The following is a 20,765-nucleotide window of genomic DNA, read 5'->3' on the forward strand; positions in this document are numbered from 1 at the left end:
TAGTAAATATTCAAACAGCCTCATTTATCAAATGACTAATGTCGGCCACATTAATGTGTGCTATGGCATACCTCTTCCATACCCTGGGTGGTCCACACCTCAGTACACAACAATGAACATAATTGAATATGTCAATTATGATAGAACCTTAATTTCCTTCCCCCCAAGATCAATTGAAATGCAACGCTTTCAGTGTAATTTGGTCCAATTTGAGGGACCTAAAGAGAAAACTGTTCAAAAATAATTGCAAAGCAAGACTTCGCTGTTTAGAACAGCCATTAAAGTCGCCCACCATGATATCTGCTCTTTAAAGTAAGTGTACCTATTATTGGCTAGATAGAAACCAGTGAAACCAGTGGAGAGAGGGGGATATTTTTTCACCATATAATTAAGTTGCCTAATTTCCATAAAAATTGCCTGCTAACAAGCCATGAGGATGAGAATAAAAATGAGAGACATGAAGCTTTGTATTAAAGTTCAGGTCTGAAGCCTTCAGACACTCAATAGACTGTAGACCAGTAGACCGAATCCCACTAGGACAGTCATCTAAATGAGGTTTGCATCAGTCTCTTCAGCACATGACACATGGGCATTATGCTCACAACTATGACATGACATGATGCATTTGTTACTTTTCTTTGTTCTTTTTCAGTGTGGGTATTCATGGTTACAGCATGTCATTGGAGTCATCGACACCCCATCACAGATGTTTAATTAATTATTGTAATGTTTTATTGTCTCTAGACATTAAAATGGCTCAGCAGTGAGATCCAACATCCCAGAACCACCAACTCTACATTACTCTCAACACTGATCAGACCAGACTCAGGGTTTCACTGCTTATACAGTACCTGCTGCTTCACTGACAGCAGGACCTGCGTCTTTCCACAAAAATGCTGTCTTATTCTATGATTTGCACGTACAAGTATGTACGTTTAAGTGCAATTTCTTGTTTAAAGCTACTACCAGTAGAATTTGAAACTTGGTGACTTTGTCGACCCCTTGAGTCTCTTAGTGGTAGTGTTTTACGTCAGCTGTCGCAAAGAGACTCGCCACTCGTTTTCCCCTCTGCTGACTGCAGAGAGAAGACAAATCTGTATACAGAGGAGGTGACATGAAATTGTCATAATGTAAACTGAATAATGGAACTGGAATGAACTTGTGTAAGGAGGCGAGTTATTTTTTCCCACAGTACAAGACGTGTTCATCAGGAGCCAAATTCAGGTCAGTCAGTCGATCAGTCAGCCAAGTGACAATCTCTCTCTTACCTCTAGGGCTCCCAGCGATAACAAATATTTTTGCTAGTGAATGTTTTAGTTACAACTTAGTCTGAACTAACCAACCAGTTTTTCCTAACAGATGTGGAGTTTATTTTTCTTTATGTTTGGGCAATGCTAACGAAACATTTTTGCAGGCTACTATGATGCTGAAACACAGCTAACGTACATGGAGCCTAGCTGTATAGTAGTGGATCTATTTTTCTTGACAATACATTGGTGAATGATGTGGTTATCCTGATTATTCCGTCTGTAGTAACTTCAACCACAGCAACAGTTGATGCTGCACACCTAGTTAGGTGTTGTGGGACTGGACAGCATCTGGACTTGTCTGTGTTTTTGTTTCCTGACAAACAAGCAGAGCAATTCAAAGTGAGTCCTCTTTCTATTTTGGTTGAGGCTCTATCTTTGTCTTGAAAGTCAGTCCCACAAGGGACAAATAGAATAAACAAATTGAAAGCAACACAGAATTAACCAATTTTCACAGCGATGGTCTAATTTTTCTACAGCCATTATACTACGCTATCAAAGTTAATTTGAGAATGATGTATTGAGGTAAAAATTCTACATGTAGGGACATTAATTAAGAGATTATAATAACACCAAAGAGTGCTGCCTAGTGCAGCTGTGTTCACTTGATATTAGACACACAGCAAATCACAGTTTACAGCTTTCAGCGCCAATGCAAACCACTTTATTTTGTATTTTGTCTATTGCTGTGAATTGCTGTATATTGCGTATCTTTTCTGCTGTGTACATTGTTTCAAAAATTACTTACTGGGAGCTTGCTGCCAATTATCAGTGAGATACTACCTGAAAAAAAAAAAAACCAAGGAAGCTCTTCCCTGGAAAAATTCAACACCACCTATCTCCACTGCCTCACAAGGTTGCACATGTTTCATGCCCCTTATCGACATCGATCCGGTACATGTACAGAAAAATAAGGATGTTTTTTATCCCAAAAACAATCCATCTAAAGATAGAACAAATCTATAGCGTGTCAAAGAATGTCTGTCAAGTGGTTATGAGGGACGTGCCACCATGTTGGAGGAGTGACAACAAAACTCTTCTGTGCTGTGCCCATGCTCTAACCCTCCTTTCACACTATAATTTGAACAGCTTACTATACTACTCTGCTGCACAGAAATTATCATTTTCTTTGGTTTGTGAAGAAGAAAGAGGCGTTAATGTTACAATCTCTCCTTTTGTTGTTAGTCCTCCAACATGGTGGCACATCCCTCAAAACCACTGGTAACCGCTCTCCATACACTCTCATGACAGCCTTGATGAAAACTCTTTATTTATTGACACTGAATGACACAATGAGGTCTCTACCCAAAATATTGTACTTACAGGGCCGGGAGGACCTCTAGGGCCAACTTCACCCTAGAAAGAGAATATAAACACATTATCAATCACCAAATATGATAGATAGATAGATAGATAGATAGATAGATAGATAGATAGACAGACAGACAGACAGACAGACATCGAAGATACACAAATAAAAAATGAAGAGCAGAAAAAATTACTTCCACAAAGAGCTTGAAAAACTTCTTTTGATGGTAGAGTTGCCACAGATGACTTCAAACACATCAATAGGTTTTGGAGCAACAATAAAGGAGGCAATAACATGACCAGACTTCAGAGCAACTACTGAAGACTGAAGTGATGTGAGGTGAGCCATGAGATAAGTGGGCCAAAAAAACAAACTGCAACTTCAAAAACATACTGCAAAAGTATGCATGAGAAATGAGTTACAGTGCTTATCATGTCACTTTTGTATCACTTTCGCAAAACGACTCAAAAGACTTTTGCCAACAGGGCAAATTGGTCATCCATCAATTTGGTAATTTTGAAGAAACGCTTGACTAAAATTTGTTCTTTTTTCCCTCAAACAAGTCATTATTATTATTATTATTATTATTATAAGTCAGAGCGATTTTGTGTTTCCGTGAGGAAAAGGTTAGGCTGGGTGACACAGCTGCCACCTTGGTTGGTTTTGTGCTTTTCATAGTTAAATAGATAAACTTCGTTAGTGGTTTGGCTTTTATAACACTATCACAGACTCTATGGTAGTGTTATACAGTTTTATTACAGCTTTTTGAAGTAGCACAAAACTTACTTCAAAATCATATCTGTATGCCATAGAGATATGATTGGGAGGGTGGGGGGGGGGGGCAGTTTGCCATGAGAGAGCCTTTTGAAGGTACTAGAAAATTCCACAGCAAATTATTACTCTGACAGTTATATGAAAACGCACAAACGCAAAAGTCACACACAATTAATTCCTTTGAAATAATGTTTCAATCATGCTTAAAAGAGCAAAGGATATAAACAATAAAACCCACGAAATAATCACCTGATGATTTCTTATTTTCTGCTTGATGATTTTAAAAGACCCTCGGAGGATAAAGAGACTTGAAGGAGCTAACTAACTCAAAAGGCTTAGCCCCTGAATTCTGGAGCATCATACCAATTATACAGCCGGGCTGAGTGGACATGCTGTACCGAACACCACCACCTCTCCTCCTGCTTCTCTCACCTCTGTCTCTCTTTCACACACACACACACACACACACACACACACGGGCAGAGTCTCGGGGAGCACTAACGGAGGGAGTCATCATGTATGACATATGACATTGATGTGACTTACCTTCTGTCCTTTCATCCCGCTGGCCCTCTCGGCACCTGGCTGACCCTGTGGGAGGAGGCCTTGGTTAATGACTTTGTAGCGCGATGGCATTGTAAATGTCACTGCAGGAAAATACGTACAGGGTCTCCTCGCTCTCCTTTCTCCCCCTTCTCTCCCGGGACTCCGAACTCACCCTTCCCTCCCTGTGAACGGAGCAGAGCAGAGCGGAGCGCTGACAATGACTGACAGCACAGACAGGGGAAAAAGACAGAAAGCTCAGAAAGTGAAACTTAGGCAAGGGCAGCTGTTATGAATAAATAAACAGGAAAGCGTACTGTGTCGTCGCAGAATCATACTACTTTGTAATTATAATAGAATAAATGCAGCGCTACTCAAGTCTCGGGGCTTTATGAGACTATGGGTATTATGTGAGTGTAGCGAGATAATGAAAGACTCAAGCCCCTGTTGCATTGCAGCACTTTTCCATGCTAGGGCGATCAAGTTAAAGTCATTCCCCTGTCTGCCAATAGATGGCACTTTATGACTGCAGGTGAGCTGTCCTTACAATATTTTTTAATAAGATTTCCTCCTCTCAGTTGTGTGGAGAATACTCTGAGTCAACATAACTGTAAAATAAATGTACTTGCACTTTGGTTAAGGACATACAGGTATACTGGGTCATATCACATTATAGCAGTGAAGGAGCCATTAGGAACACAGAGATATAACATGTAGACAGGGGAACCTCTCACGTCCTTGTGGCCTTTGCAGAAGACTCATCACATACAGTCTCCACATTCATTTCAAGTCAACAAGCTGAGTTTTTATGACTGTGGGACTTCACTTGCAGTATAGGCTACCAGACTTTCCGTCTTTGTACAATTCCAAAAGCAGAATGGGACCATACAATTCACTGATGCATTTGGACTGTGAGAAATGTCTCAGCCTGGTTCCAGACTCCTGAATTGCGTCCCGCCCACTCTTCACCATGGTCTCGTATTTCCCTGACATTTTCAATATAGCCCACCTGTTCCGTTTTTTTTTCTTCATTTCTTCTCCAAACAGCAACACGCATAACAGAATCTCAAGACATAGATTGTTCATCAAAGAATATTGCTGTTTTCCATGACATGTGCCAAAACATGGGCAGGGAACGCTTCAGATACTGAGATATTACGGCGTGTCTGTAGTGCAGTCTGAGAAGACGGGGAGACATCTGAGAAAGGTTGCAGAGTATTTACACACACTCCTTAGTGGCGCCCGGACTGCAACAGACAATAATTGCCATTCAGTTTCAGCTCCTCCCCCGTTCTTTCTACTCTCTAACAACAGCCGCTGTGATACCATTCGTTTAATGAGATATAGTCACTGTTTCCTCGTCCAAATTATGAGCTGTTATTAAGCCAGTAGACTGCTGCCATGTATGAACAGATGGATTGTCCTATTAATATTTTAGGTGGGGAGGAGGGACTGGTAGGAAAATTGACTTTGAGCATTAATCGAATCCTGTAAAGCTTTTTCAACCGCAAGGGAACGCACCATTTTACCACCATAATCTCACCACTGAGAAAAATCAACTATATCATTGTTGTGCACTCCATCAATCATAACAGGGCAGAGACGTATTCCATAATGACAAACGAGACAGTTTACAGGACAATATCAGCGTTTTCTTTTTAACATGTATCATATGGATCATGGATCATATGTCATTTCATAACTCCTTGATAGGAGTTAAAACCTCATACCATGTATGACATGCTTTTCTATTTTTGACAGCCAATTCGCGCTGATTTATCACTGACAGAGGCATCAAGTGTATCAGACAATACATCTAAAAAGACCTTGAAGACGCATGAAAATCACATTTGATGAAAATTCCATACTAGCCCAAGGTGTCACCTGTTTATGAAAAGTTGAGCCATGCACTGGTATAGACTCTAGGAAGAGTGTTTTCTTGGTTGGAATAGAGATTAGCGATGTCCATGGAGTTTCCAGATGTCAAAGGTACATTTTCAGATACACTGAGATCATTCAAAGTCAAGTCATTAGCAGACGGTGGTGTGTAACAAGTTAATAAGTCTTTCAAATGAGATTAACTCAAGCACGGCTAGTATTTACCTAGATTATTGCTGTATTTATACAGTGAGAGTGCTCAGCGGTGTATAGGACAGGGAACTGGTCCACCTGTGGATGTCTGTGGGAGATATGTTGACTTTGAAGCACCTCTAGTCATCAAACTGCAATTAAGCCTGTCTGTGTCCCTCTCCGTCTCTCCATCAATATCTGCGGTGTTCTGTCAGAGCCGTTTGAGACTGTCAGTGGGAGATGCCGTTATGGAGATGTGATTCATGGGCGCACCGCCTTGCCTGCACATCATGCGCCTCGCAAACCATTTTTTACTTTAAAAGATTCACACTCCGCTGACTGAGTGAGAGGGGGCTCGGCTCGCACTCGCAGATGTTACACAAGCTGCAGTTTAGTCTAACTCAAGTCTGTTTTGTCCGAGCTAAAAAATGCACAGGGGGAGCCAGCGAGAGGTGGCGAGAATCCCTCAATTATTACTGCCCACGGAAATTGTTGCTTTCCATTCCTGTCAGAGGTTCGGTGATGTAGCTTCTCTTAGCAGTCACTTATCATGTTGGGTTCTGTAAACTCCTTCAAACGCATCGCTATGCTCATTTCATTATGGCAGTTTAAAATGGGAAGTGATACCCTGGGACATGAGAGAGTGTTCTTGTCATCCACGGTAAGCATGAATTCATAATGATAAAGCTGAGATCTATCCTTAATGTAGTTGCATGACTGATTCATGGCATGGGCAAGCCTGGCATGCACATTTAATGGAAGCATTAAAGCAATGAAACAATGTTTCATACTTTAGCACCCCCCATATACCCCCAACGAACAACAGCATCAGTCTTTCAGCAAGTCCACTCTTAAGATGCACTCATAAATATGTGTTCTAGGCAGTTATTTAGCCATTATGGTGTGTAATTTCTCACTTCAAATGGCTTGCTTTGTTCTCCTGCTGCAAAACACTGACTTTACTATTTATGTGTCACCTGCAAGTGTCACTGGTGTCACTACACCAGTCAATTAGAATTTCATTTTCACTCTGAACTCTATTCAGTATTGCAGGAGTGCAATAGCGTGACAGTCAGCCTATAGTTCTGTTTACTTCTTTCAAATTCTTGAGATAAAACAAAACCAATTGTTACGCAATAATTATTGTAATTATTGTTATTGTTCTACAAGTATCTACAAGTATGTTCAACTAGTATCTGCTGCATTTAATCGTCCTTTTTCATCTTTGTATCCAAACTCTCCAGTCATTTCCCTAACAAAAGGCATATGAAAGTAAGTACAGTGTGGTAGCAATAGGTTAACCACCATACTGGACCCATAATCTCACAGCTATTTTCCTCTCTGCCAAGTAAAGTCTGGAGTTTTATGGTTTCATTTTATGATTTGAGACTGATTCAAGTGAAAGATAATAAAGCTGCAACTCAGTAGCCAATTACAGAAAACTTTTTTCCATGAGTAAGTCAACTCAGGAAAACTTCATCAAGGTAACCTATATTTGTCATTTTATTCTTAAGTTTGACTCACTAGGACATGGCAATACCATGTCATTTTTCATCTAAGCAAAACCACCATCCACCGTACCTCCACCTATGGTACACCTACTGCCATCCCATTTGTTTTCAGGTATAATCAGTGCGTCCTCACACAGATAACTTTCTTTTTCAAGGTTGGCCAGCCGACACTTCTCCTTCCTCTGGGCAGAGGGAGCAGGAGGAATACTGCGGCCTGAGCCGACACCACCGCAAACGACACACCTATACATCAAATGAACAGCTGCGGTCAAGAGGTTGTCCACTACACAATAGCTTTCACTCTCAGCATGATCACAAGTGGGCCACTGGAGGCTGTGTGCGAAGGTGGGGCGAGGGGTGGGGGTGGGTTTGTGAAGGAAGCAGCTCGCCACAGGGACAGTGGGAGGCCTGGTAGTGGTCTGCGTCTAAGAATTTCTTTACACCACATATCTCATGTGTCTCTGGTGAGCTACAGCACCCCTGGGCTTCATGAAAATGATTGCAGACCTTTTTGCAAAAGCACTGTACGTAATGGCCATCTGTCTGTTTTGAGTCTGAGCACTGAGTCACGCTGTGCCAGGCTGCAGGAGGTGTAGGGGAGATGAGGGCGGGGAAAGCTATTTAACTTGCACAGTAGATAGGCTACAATTGACTGAAAGGTGCCATTCCCGAGGAGGGAGATCTTTTCCTCTCTGCAAATACAAAAATGTCAGTCAAGGGCAGAGCGGGTTGAGGCTGTGGTCGTAGACGTGTCTGTCTAGTCTGAGCTGAGTGAGATCCAGCAGTAAATCAGGCTACTTGGGACGAATACTTGCACATGGTGAATCTTTATACAGACAATGTTGTACAGGTGATAGAAATCCTAGCCTATTTGGAGGACCACTACAATGAAAACTGTTCAGTCATCTTGACAATTCACCCTTGCTGGAAGTGCAGGTAAGGACCGGTAAATCAAACACTGAGACAGCTGAGATCTACTTTAAATGCCACATGTCAGCGCTTTGTTTTGTGATGAATAATGTTTTTGCATGATACCTTGCCACTTGCTCCTTCAGAGGTTCCCGGGGGACCCTGCAATTACAGGAAATGAAAGAGAGTCTTTTCACACGGTGAAATGATAAAAGGCTGTTTCACGCAAAAATTATTTTTGAAAAACAGCTATATGAACAGCACAGTGCGTCAATGCTACTGTCATCACTCGAAATACTCTCTTTAATCCTATAGGTTTTCTAACCATTATTTAAACAGGCAAGTTGAACTAGAACACATTTTTATTTACAGCAATGGCCTGTTTCAGTCTGCCAGGGAAGGGAAGGTCTCACACACACACACACACACACACACCTGGGAGATGCCTAGAACAACCGCAGCCTTCTACTGTTCTACTACTCTTCTCCAACCTTTAGGCTACTGCTGTCTCTCATAAAGACATTTCTGGCTACCTGCAGTCTATCGATTATCACCGAGCATGTCTTTGTTGTGTGCCTTTCACAGACTTTCGCGTCCCGGTGCAATGCTAATTTGACCTTGAAAAACAACTGCTACCCCCTCCACTGTAAACGCTGTCCTGCTGCCAATGGAAAAGAGAGAGTGATGCCCTGGTGTGTGTTTTGAATGGGTGATTTTGCCCCTGAGATCTACCTCAGCAAAACAGGTGACTCATAAATGCCAATTCCGGGGGACGGAGGCAAAGCTGGCACATGCTATAGGTATCATCGGGACACTGCCATTTAGAAATGTCACACCTTCTCCATCCCCTCTTTCTTCTCTCCAACGACTTTGTGTCCTACAACTTTATGAGTTATTAAGGAGGCAGAGGATGCATTGAGTCATGCGGGAGAGGTTTAACAGTCACTAGCTCAATTATACCAAAGATAATTGAACCTATTGAGCATAACGGCGATAGGAGCAGAACAGGATCTTTGCGGAATTCTGGATGAAATAAAATAAGACAAACCCTATGTCTTGATCAGAAGTTTAATCAGGGCAACAGTGCATGAAAATAATTGGATACCAAAAGCATGCAGCCTTCTGATATAATATTGTTTCATGATGCCAACAAACTCCTGTTTGTCCCGATGTCAGAGCAGCTGAGAGTGTGACAGGCCATCTTCTGTAACGCATGATGGTGTTTGTGCTCTATAGTGTGTGGGTCACCACACACACACACACACACACACACACACACACACACACACACACACAAGCAGTCTGGGGGATTGATTTAGACGCCTGGGGAAGAGACTATAATTCAAGGAGTCAACAGGCCTTATAGCAAGACTTGTCCTACTCATCAATACAAACATTCTCAGTTGCGATCGTAATACACACCCTGTGGTTTTGCTCTAATAATGTGGCCTGGTTACAGCAGGATGGGAGAAGATTTTTAACAGATTAATACTACATGAGCATGAAATTAATGGACAAAGTTTGCATAGATGTTTCACAATGAAACTTACTGCTGTATGCAAGTACTGTCTGAGCTTAGCTTTCATCGTCAGTGGGTCTCATTTTCATTCAACACAGTAACAAATTTGGGTTGCAGACAAAGTTCAAGTGGTAAACTATTGATTATGGTAAGTGCTGAAGGACTGAATGAGATTTGTCTAGTGGCTTGTCTAGTAGCTTTGTGGATCTTTCTGTTGAATGAATGACTTTATTTCTTTACCTTAGAGAAAACAAATAGCGAAGGTAAAAAGTACACATGCAATATTTAATGTTTATTTGTGAGGTGAATGTGTGTGTGTGTACTTATGTGTGTTATAGCACTTACAGGTTGGCCTCTGGGTCCAGGCTCCCCAGTCTTTCCTCTCCGTCCCTATGTCAGAGAAAAAAAGATGAAGATGAGTGAGTGAAGAGGCGACAACAGGTGTGGATGGGCATACATGCTGCCAGCGATTAAGGCTAGACAGCAACTCCTGTCGCAGTCTCTAATTTGCTTTTAATTAACAACAAGAAAACAGCTTAATTGCTGCACCCTGTGTGGCCCACTACTCTTTGTTCCCTCCTCCAGTTTATTGCCTCCTACCCAGCTGTGTGAGTCCCTGGCCGCATCAATCAAACCAAGAGCAGATAGAGCAGCAAACAGGCCAAGCCAGTGTATGTGGTCCAGCATGCCAAAACGAGGTCAGAAGGAAGCAACCATTTTGAGCCATTTTGCTCGTTTCAGAGCTGAATTTTTTTTGACGTTTAGTGAATTGCAAAAAGCTTTCCGTGCTTGAAAATCAGGGAGTTTTGAAAAGCTGACATCTTAATGAGATGTAATGCTATCCGAACCAAACCAAAGTTGGTATAATTTACATCAAGAGGGTTTATGTCCTCATGAGAAAAGAGGATAAAGCTCTGTGGACATCCTATAATATAAACTGGCAGAGCATCACTGTGTCTGTGTTATGAGGAGTGCCTGGAATTAGCTGGCTTTCATACACACAAGACGGATGTAAAGTCAACTCAATTAGGAGATGATAATACTCTGGCCAATATCAATTCACTGTACAGCAGCGCAATCAACGCCGGAAGTATGAGACAACACACACGTCTATATTACGCCTGAATACGATTACCTCTTTCTATTGTAAGTTTCATCATCTGACCCAACTGCTATATTGAGACGTGATCTTCCTGGCTGACACAAAAATGCTTCCTTCCTCCACGGAGTTAGTGGCTGTGAAGAGGATGGGATCACTGGCTGCTGGAAGAAACGCTGAGAATCACAAAGCAACGCCCCCGAATCTTTCCTCTGACACTCCATGTACATTGACTTTGATTAACTGGGTTGAATTCAACATGTACATCTGCCTTCAACAAAGAGGAAGGAAGGAGCTTCACTGAGAGCTATTGCTTTTAATCATCTGTTTGTGTGTGTGCTTGTGTGCTGCATGTTCCTGTGTTTGTACTTCACAGATTACAGGATTATCAAAAGAGGGAAAGCCAAGGTACAGTAAATATTAACCTTAATAATGACACAATGGGACCTATGTGCGCCTCCTCTCAGCGACTGTGTGTGTTCCCCTGTTCAATCACATGCTGTTTGATGTTCCATACACGGCCTTGGCCAGCGTCTTTTGATCATGTGTTAATGAAGCTCTGAGGCTCTTCGGCACTCAGTTTGCACTTCAATGTGAACATGAATGAGCGCTTCATCAAGAAGAGCTGTAAGGAGAAAATGTCAAATTTCATTGACATGTAGGAACAGCACGCCGAAACCATAAAAACCTCCTCACTTCAAATAACTGACATTATATTTCATAGGAATAATCGCTTTGAAATGCAATTGAGGTCGGTTACCTTTTGTGGTGGCAAAAGAGCACTCACTGTGGCAGCAAAACTGTTCATTGAGGACTCATGGAACAGTGCGCTACATGCAGACTCAAAACAAATCATTTTTGTGTAAAAGGTCTATTTCTCACAAACAAAGACAGCTTTTCAGCGAGGGGGGATGGTGATATTTTTTTTTCTTTCATTGATAATGAATATGCCGACACTGAATCAGTGCTACGTCTGCAAAAAAGATCAGACTGTTTGTTCTAGCCTTAGCCCCTGCTGTTGCCCTTTCTCCCCTGAACTCCACAACAAAAGCAGATTACACAGATAAGTAATTTAGCTAATGAATATTTCATACGCTATTATTCCAAGCAGGTGATGAATTATGCAGTTTTCTAAATTATTTCTCCACATCTGCCCTTAAAACTCTTTTAACTCTGAAGTGCATACTAATTTTATGCCCATGTATTTGCATTTTATCATTAAAATAAATAGTGATACTCTGGATCAAGATGCTGAACGAGAAGTCAGACCACGTGATGATTTAAGGTTAACTCCATAGCATCTAACTTAGGCCTGAAGTATACTAGCACACTAAACCTACAAAATGGTTCTTAATAAGGTGGTATGATTTTGCTGAGAACCTATTTTGTCTCATCTGCTGCTCATAATAAGAAGCATTAATAACAGGAAAAAAAAAAAGATAATCATTCAATCTTGGTTTACTGCCTCAATTATTTATACAATAGTCCCACTCTGGAGTTATATAAACTCAGTTATTGGTATAAACATGTCATCAGATGACTAGAAAATTGAGTTTTTGCATCTTTCAGATCCCATATTCTCCCATGAAGGTTTACTCCAATGAGCTCTGACAATCATTTTCACAACAAAGCAATCTATTAAATGACTACACCAGGTGACCTTGAGGTTAGACAGGCAAATTTCTGTCCAGACGGCCTCTGGTTAGACTGCCATCACCGACAAATCTGTTCATAGTGACAAGACAAAAATTGGTCCGGAGGACAGCTGTCATCACTGTTTACACTCAGTTGACTGCCCCCGCTGAAACACCTGCCAGTGACACACCGGGATACTGCAGCAGGATACTGCCTCTGGAGGGAGATACTGCCTCTGGAGAGAGATACTGCCTCTGGAGGGAGATACTGCCTCTGGAGGGAGATACTGCCTCTGGAGAGAGATACTGCCTCTGGAGGGAGATACTGCCTCTGGAGGGAGATACTGCCTCTGGAGGAGGATGCTGCCTCTGGAGGAGGATACTGCCTCTGGAAGGAGATACTGCGTCTGGAGGAGGATATTGCCTCTGGAGGGAGATACTGCCTCTGGAGGGAGATACTGCCTCTGGAGGGAGATACTGCCTCTGGAGGGAGATACTGCCTCTGGAGGAGGATACTGCCTCTGGAGGGAGATACTGCCTCTGGAGGGAGATACTGCCTCTGGAGGAGGATACTGCCTCTGGAGGGAGATACTGCCTCTGGAGGGAGATACTGCCTCTGTAGAGAGATACTGCCTCTGGAGGTAGATACTGCCTCTGGAGGTAGATACTGCCTCTGGAAGGAGATACTGCCTCTGGAGGTAGATACTGCCTCTGGAGGAGGATACTGCCTCTGGAGGAGGATACTGCCTCTGGAGGGAGATACTGCCTCTGGAGGTAGATACTGCCTCTGGAGGTAGATACTGCCTCTGGAGGAGGATACTGCCTCTGGAGGAGGATACTGCCTCTGGAAGGAGATACTGCGTCTGGAGGAGGATACTGCCTCTGGAGGGAGATACTGCCTCTGGAGGAGGATACTGCCTCTGGAGGGAGATACTGCCTCTGGAGTGCTGAGATAACCGAGGTGTCAACAGCCACCATAGTGCCCATGAGCACCGAAATGCTCCAGCAACAGATGCTCCGCTGCTGATGCTGTGCCACCTCCAGCCTGCAGTGTGTGTGAAGTGAGTGTAATAGCTCAAGGTTGAAAGTTGGCTTAAGCTATGAATTCCATGTTAATGCCATTTCAAAGATCTGATCAATTCTAAATGCCACATTTGGACCTTCTAGCCTTTTATAAGTGTAACTAAAGGGATACTTTGACATTTTGAATGGAAGTTTTTTTTAAATTTATTTATTTATTTTCATGTCAGTATTTTTTCTTCAGCTACTCTAAAAACAGCTTGTTGGCAGTCTTCACAGAAAACAATGAGTACAACACAAACTAACAAACCAGCTTGATGCCAGTAGTTGCGTACCCATTGGTTTACATTGGATAATGATAATGTCAAGAAGTTGTCAAGTCTTTGATGTGTTTACTAACTAGACTGCACAGGAAAACCAATAATCCTGTCTTTGGAGACAGAATGTTTTAAACAATGAAGCAACAATACTTGTGAACTTAGGATCAGTTTGCTACTCATGCCACAAAAGGTTTTTATGGACTAATAATTTCTTGCTGGATCTCTTCTGATGAAATTCTCAGGACCAAAACATCACCTTTTATAATAGTAAATTGTGTTTTGGAGTATTACAACAACCTTCCCTAATGAATCTATTAAAGTGGCACCTCTGCACCCACTGTTTGAGCACAAAAAACATTTTACATTAATGAACTAATTAAACGGCACATTTTCCCGTACAATATGTTTTTCTGAGTAGTTAGTCTCACTCTGACACAACACTAATACAAATCTGAATGATTTTGAATAAACCATAATCTCAGATGACAGTCCAAACATTATTAGAGATTTCACCTCAGTGAGCAGTGAGGGAAGATTTGCACTCAACAGGAATTTTCAGTGTCTGTGTTTGATGCCTGCTTTGTTGACAAATTGCTGTTGTCATAGTCAACATAGGAAACATGCCAATGAAGAGCATTTTATGGATTTCTATCTTCTGAATACGTTGCCAAAACTACTGATTTCCCAAAACAATGCCCCCCCCCTGAAACCTGCTAGTTTATACAAGGCTTTATTGTAGTTGTGTCCTATTTTTTGACTGTTTTTCTGGTGAAGGCAGACGCAGAGGCACAAGAAAGACAAGTGTCAAAGGTGAACTGCAGTCCAAAGCAGTCTCTAGGCAACAAGGATGAACAGAAAACTTAAACTGAAGATTTCAACTTCAGCAACAACCATGTCAAAAAAAGAAATACGAGAGGCGTTTATTTTCCTTTTACCCAAGACCAAGAAAGCGGCTCTACTTACCAGTCCAATGGCTAAATGGCTATTATGCTCTGCTATATTCAAGCTGCCTTTGAACTCAGCAGCACTTTTATATGCCAAAAAGCCATATTAAAAATGTGGCAACATGATGATGGGCATAATATGAAAGCCCAGAGAATGGCAAGCGCACAAGTCAAGCCATCAGTGTTTGTGAACCTTTTCTTTCAACTAAGCCAACCTTCACTTTCTCATTTCCTTTTCCGTTTCTCTATCTCTCATTTATCTCTCCCATTCTTTGTCATTTCTTAATTCTATTACTCTCATCTCGCCCCTCTCTCCTCTGTCTCTTTTTTTCCCCGTCATCTCTCCTCCCTTCTCCTGTCTCCTGTCACTCGCCCTGTTTCTCTCTCACCCAACTACCAGCGCCTGTTGGATCACTCTGGCAATCTCTGTTGCTACGCAACGCTCAGTGTCCTATAAATTTGACAACATCCGAGTGCTTGATTATTATTTGAGCGCTGCAGTGTGAAGCCCTCCTTCAGGTCATTGCAGTAGATTAGAGGGTGGTAGAGATAGAGGGAGGCAAGGAAGGAAAAAAGGAAGGATGAGCAGGAAGGAAGGAGGTGGGGAAAGATGAAGGGATAGTAGAAGGAGAGAGAATGGAGAGAGAGTCTGGGTAGGAGGCAGAGTGAAAGATCAACTGGCTCCTTGACTGAATGAAAGATGGGCTGACAAGGCCAAACACATGTTCACATGTTCTATTTGTCTACATAACTTTAAAAAACTGCAACAGCATAACGGAAATGGGAAAGGCACTCTCTGCATTTACAACTGATTCAGTAACGGTGACAATAATACCCCGGCTCTAATGTGAGTCAACAGATCTGGGGTAAGGAAGAGGTCTCAGGAGACTGACAGTGTATTTTGAACTTCTGACTTAATCCACATGGATCCCAGCGTCTTCTGGCTTCAACCCTGGCGAGGGTTGTAAAGAGTAAAAGGAAAGCGCAGACATGGGGCCGGGCTTGGGCCTGCAACACAAGCCCCACTCTGAGAGCAAAGTCAACAACTACAGTGAAGCACAGCGGAGGCACACGTTTATGATGACTCTGTAATCCTTATCCCAAATGTCAACATGTTCTCTGAGACATTCCATGTCCGACTACCCATACCGGGATCACACTGTGGTGTAAAGTGGCAGAGGCAGAACAGGTCGCATTACTAACAATAAAGCAGATAGACCGTTTAAAAAAAAAACATAATCCACCTGACAAATGCCCCTGTCAAGGGGGTCAGTAGATAAGCTAGAAGAGCCTACTGAAACGAACACTATAGGATCCATCTCATGCCTAGCACACACATACACTATGACAGGCAATTTTTACCTTCTATAAGCAGTAATAGATGTCAGTGGCTAAATCGATTTTATCTGATTTTAACATTTTGGGATGCCTATGTGCCTCCTATATGCAGTTTTGAGGGTCTTTGAAACATAAATATCTTATCTTTGCTTTGAGCTCATTTGCCTCTCTGCGTAGAAGAGATAAACGCCGCTGGAGCTCTAGGAAGTGACTTTTCCCCATTACCTATTTACACCTATTCTCTCCCTAAATCATATGTTCATTCGGGTTACAGTGACTTCTAGAAACAATTCAAACTGTGAGATAGTTATAGGAGCCATAATAGGACTGTGCAGTCACATATTGGTGAGGTATCGGCCTTGAAGTTTATGAGGACACTGCTTTTCCCTCTCACCTCTGTCAAGAAGCAACAGTCACCAATTACACACAACACCAGACTCAAACACGCTGAACAAAGGTCTTTTGAATGTCTTGCGGATTATTTTACCTGACTAACACATGAATTCACCCTAATATTCTTATAATATGCTTATATGATTAACTCTAACTGTCCAAAATGTAGCAATTGATGATCAACATGTTGTAGAAACAATTCAATAAATGTGCAAGTTTAATGTTTCATTTTTCTGAAAGTCCTGTTCAATAACATAACATGACATGTATCTGGTGTTCTCTATCATGAATGGAAGACTATACTATACTATATAAGATCTAATACTCAGCATTGGTGTGAGGTATCACAGGTATATATAGAGGTATTTCTCGGCTCATCTTGCGTCTGATGAGGAAGTTGAATGTCTTGAAGGGGAAGCCATCTGACATTACCAGTCCAAGTTGGTTCGGCGACAGCGCTACGTAGCTCATGTGAGAGATGACCTTTTCTTGACTGAACCACTCACATGCCACTCCCACTCTTTTTGCCTGAGCTGAGGCTCGTCTCCCTCAGGGGACGCGATCTCAGGCCACCTGAGCCTTTTGTCTCACTGCAGGACTAGATTTAACTGGAACTGACTGTCTGGCTTATGAGCAGCAGCTGGATTTGCTTGGTAAACACATGTGTACCAAACGATGAAAATGAGAAGCCGCCTCAACATCCTTATTATGTCGATTAATGATTCACCGGACATAGAGTAAGTGGTAGAGAGTTTTCTGATATAATGAATGGCCCGGGGTCATTCTCAGTGCATTAAGATTTACTGTAGCAGGATATCATACAGTAGGAGGAAAGGCAGGAAATCACTCATCTCTCATCTGCTTCCACCCCCCTTCTTCCACTGGACACTGCCCATGTAAAACACACATGGACGCTCATGTGTGTGAACGCATGCATTCACGCACACAAACACACACAGACAAGTACACATACGTGTGCGCACACACAACACACACACACAGGCAAGGAAGAGGGAGTTTGCCACAGCACAACCTGTCACAATATTTATTTTCCAGTGGAAGTGCTTGTATGTACCCACTCCTGGCCTTTGAGGGATGAAAAAAAAAGAGAGCTGGAGTGAGACATTACAACCAGATGCATTTGATCCTCTCCGCCTTTTGGTCAAACCTGGAGTCAAGAAGCTGACCTTTCCTTTCGGAACACTTATTATATTCAGATACAGACAATTATTCAAACTGCCAGCAAAAGCTAATTTATTCTGTAATTAATTCTGAATGTCATCCTTTCCCCATGCAGATGTTTTTTCATTTCTCACTTAAAAATTTGCACCATAAACTACAACTTTCAGCAAGACTAGAGAAAAACAGCACAAAGTATATCCTAAGGACCTCTAAAACAGTAAGTGTTGATTCCTGCAGCAAAACCTCCTAAACTTTTAATCAAGTTTGACCCAATTATGTGTATAGTTATAAGGCACTATGTCGTGAGAGAACATGAACATTAGATATAATCTAGTGTCACCCTTTTCTTAAAAGGGTGAGTATAAGGAGCCACAAAGCACAATAAATCCATACTTGTGTGGTGTGAGAGTCTATTTTATGAGAGAATAAATACCAAATAGGCAGATTCTCAGCTCCACGTACATTAATAATACTTTCCCACACATACATCAGCCTAGCTGTCTCTGCCCATGAGCTACACAATTCAGAAATATTGTGAAAGGGACAAATATTCAATGAATTCACACCAACTATGCAGCCTGAAATGCTGCGGTTGTCAGAATGCTCAACAAAACCTATTTTACGGTGTCAAATCGGCTATCAAATAATGCTCCTGAGGTAAATATCACTTACAAAGCTTTCTTGAGATGTCACAACTCACACTGCAGAGACCACAACCTCACCTGCTTCTGATTAAGGATCCAATTAGAGACAGACAGTGCAAGCTCCCTACTTCTGACAGTCCTCCTAGCTGAATGCCATCTTAGGACACTGCACAAGCACAGAAAATGCCTGGGCACTGGAGCTTGTAGAGATCCCTTGCACTTGGTAAAAGCCTCAATAAAATAGGATTTGTTCCAGTTGTTTACTGAGGGTTAAGAGGAGCGGCCGGGGCAGGAAGAGAACGGCAAAGCCGACAGCTGCCTGGCAGGGGCTCAAATGCAGCTTAGCATTTTTCACCATTCTGACTGGCACACAATGCTCTCTTTAACTCCCAGCCATCTAAATATTCAGGGACGTATAAAGAGATGGCTGACACTGCAGCCGACTTAAGACACAGCTCAGCTGGCCAAGATTGCACCTATAGTCTCTTGGCTGAAGCTTTCCATGAAGGCTTTCCTCACAGAGACTCAATCATGGACCTCGTGTGACTGAATGGAGATTCCTACATCTGCCACTAGATGGCAAACTAGCTTCATCAAAAATCTTGTACATGGCGGGGGACAGAGCCAATGAGGAGACTGTAAGCTCTCTCTCAGAAAGGATGGATGTCCTCAATGCATGAATGTATGATGTGTGTTGGGTAACATCCCTAATTAGGCAGTCTGGCAATTAGGCACTGAATACCGTAAAGGAGATTTTTCTGTAGAGGGCTCACGATGCCGAGAGAAGAAGGAAATAGAAGAGAGCAAGAGACTGTGAGAGAGTGAGGGAGAGAAAAAAAAATGTCCATACCGCATTATACCTCTTTTCAACTGCCACACAATACAAAGGGACACAGGTGGCATTACAAGGTTACGCAGTTGTAGAATGCACCATATCACTGAATAAAATAACCATTATGGAGCTATTTCAGCAAACATCCAACTCTTCACTACCACACTGTCTGCTGCAAACACTAGAGCCGAAGAAGGCAAACACAGGAAACACAGACAGTGGAGGTCTATGGAAACTAAGCCGAAGCAGTCCCATGGGAGGCTCAGAACAGCGCTTTACCACAGCCACGGCTCTACCACGTCTTCGGTGATGAGTTGTAAGAGCTCATTGACTTTAACAACTCCTAAGGAGAAGAAATAGGGCTGATGACATTATGTGAATTTGCATTTTTATGTGGTGCAGATAATAAATCTATATTAAACTATGAGCTCAATTCCAACTGATCAGCTGGGTGTCTGTGCAGTGTTTCCATTTGAGCTGGGTGCCTATTGCGCTGGCTCCTCGCTAAGGCCGGCATTGCCTCTAGAATGTTCTCATCTCTTAATGGATGCTGTTATTAGTCTTGGCTCTTAGAAATTTCACAGTCTCATCTGGACTTTTGGCCGTATTACTCATTCAATGCAAATTGCTAACATCCTATGTTTACAGATACTGAGTGTTTCATTAATGCATTATCCAACAAGTGAATGGAGGGAGGCTGAAAAATCTACTTTGAATAAACCCTGGTTCATTTTACAGACCAAATATTTGAGGTCAGAGAGAATACACTGTGCAAAGATCCACAGGGCAGTCGCTCTGGGTTGCCCTCGCTGAGTCTCATGCTTCATATCACTCACCACGCATAACAGATTACACTAAGGTCCCACACTACCATCTGTATAATATCAGGCCACTGTCAATGCGCTGCTCTCTGGCATGCCATTAAAGTGGACACAGATGAATGTATCTAAATTGGTTGCGGCCAGGCTGAGAGTGTGGAGAATGAGAATATGGATGGCAGGCTCTAACAGTGTGCAGTAAGTGCTGCAGCCTCCCACTACCACGCCTCTGTGTTCTGCAGTGTTCAGGGCTACGTCTCCTCCCCAACCAGCCTCCTTCCCCCTGCACTCTGAGCTTTCCATGTCGTCGTCCTCCCTCCCCCTGGCTGGGGAAACAGCAGACATAGACGCAGCTCAGTCGGGGCATGCTTCAAGCCAACTATCCTGGCTCCGAAATACCCTTTTACTACAAAGGTATTTGCATTCTCGGTATTGTCTCAGACTCCGTCTCCTCCCACTTAAACTACCCCAAAATGCCAGGAATATGTGTTTGGATATTTCGAGACCGTTTGGAGCCAGAGAAATCCCATTCTTCAGATGAATGAAGCCATGGTCTGGCCCATGTTACCTAGAACAGCGGCCCTATGTCACAGGTCCAG

At 42.5% G+C, this 20,765-nt stretch overlaps 1 long non-coding RNA gene across 1 annotated transcript in view; it reads right to left on the bottom strand.

Moving 5' to 3' along the window:
• Positions 1–20,765, bottom strand: part of LOC144542346 (uncharacterized) — a 36,149-nt gene that overhangs the window by 2,895 nt on the left and 12,489 nt on the right. The window contains exons 6-9 of the long non-coding RNA XR_013507198.1: positions 10,288–10,332; positions 4,056–4,118; positions 3,937–3,981; positions 2,631–2,663 (exon numbers count right to left, since the gene is read on the bottom strand). This is a non-coding gene — a long non-coding RNA (uncharacterized LOC144542346). The remainder of the gene's footprint in view (positions 1–2,630; positions 2,664–3,936; positions 3,982–4,055; positions 4,119–10,287; positions 10,333–20,765) is intronic.

This window comes from Centroberyx gerrardi, chromosome 15, assembly GCF_048128805.1.
Source record: "Centroberyx gerrardi isolate f3 chromosome 15, fCenGer3.hap1.cur.20231027, whole genome shotgun sequence".
Classification (NCBI taxonomy): Eukaryota; Metazoa; Chordata; class Actinopteri; order Beryciformes; family Berycidae; genus Centroberyx; species Centroberyx gerrardi.